We start from the raw sequence: 755 nt of genomic DNA, 5'->3' as shown, positions 1-755 counted from the left end.
TATTTATGCATTTATCACGTTCCAAACTTTTGTGTGCCAGCTATACATACACACACACACCCACATCATATATATATATATATATATATATATATATATATATATATATATATAGATATATATATATATATATATATATATATATATATATATATCTCACCCTCTCTACGTATTGCTCGATATATATATATATATATATATATATATATATATATATATATATATATATATATATTATATATATATATATATATATATATATAATATATTCTTATTTCGTTAAAAGCAATTGCTTTAGTGGCATCAATAAGTTTCTTGCAGGTATCTTCATACCGACGAAGTTTTTTTCCGATTCTCGTCGTCAATTTCTGGTGAAATATCGCAGACTCCTTCTTCCATTTATTGAATTTTGTCACGACAGCTGTTTCGCCTTATGGCATTATCAAGCGACTACTGACTTACAATCTGACCTTTCGGCCTATTTATCTATCGTGTGGGGAGGTATGACCTCGAGGTAGGGGTAGGTACTGGTTAGTCTAGGATTAACAGCTTAAGGGCGTTGTTTTAGTTACAAAGAATATAAGGACATATGTACTGCGACAATAAAGATGAAAGTTTAAACAGTGATTAAATAAATATTCAAAATACAATGCCATGTGCTAGAGTTTCCTTAAATGTATGTTTAAAATTTAATATGTTACATGTTGGTTTTAGATAAAAATTACAAATTACATACAGGAATGAAAATGAATATA

The sequence above is a fragment of the Macrobrachium nipponense genome, chromosome 14 (genome assembly GCF_015104395.2).
Source record: "Macrobrachium nipponense isolate FS-2020 chromosome 14, ASM1510439v2, whole genome shotgun sequence".
Lineage (NCBI taxonomy): Eukaryota > Metazoa > Arthropoda > Malacostraca > Decapoda > Palaemonidae > Macrobrachium > Macrobrachium nipponense.
The sequence above is the reverse complement of the archived record's forward strand: the minus strand, read 5'-3'. Positions refer to the sequence as shown.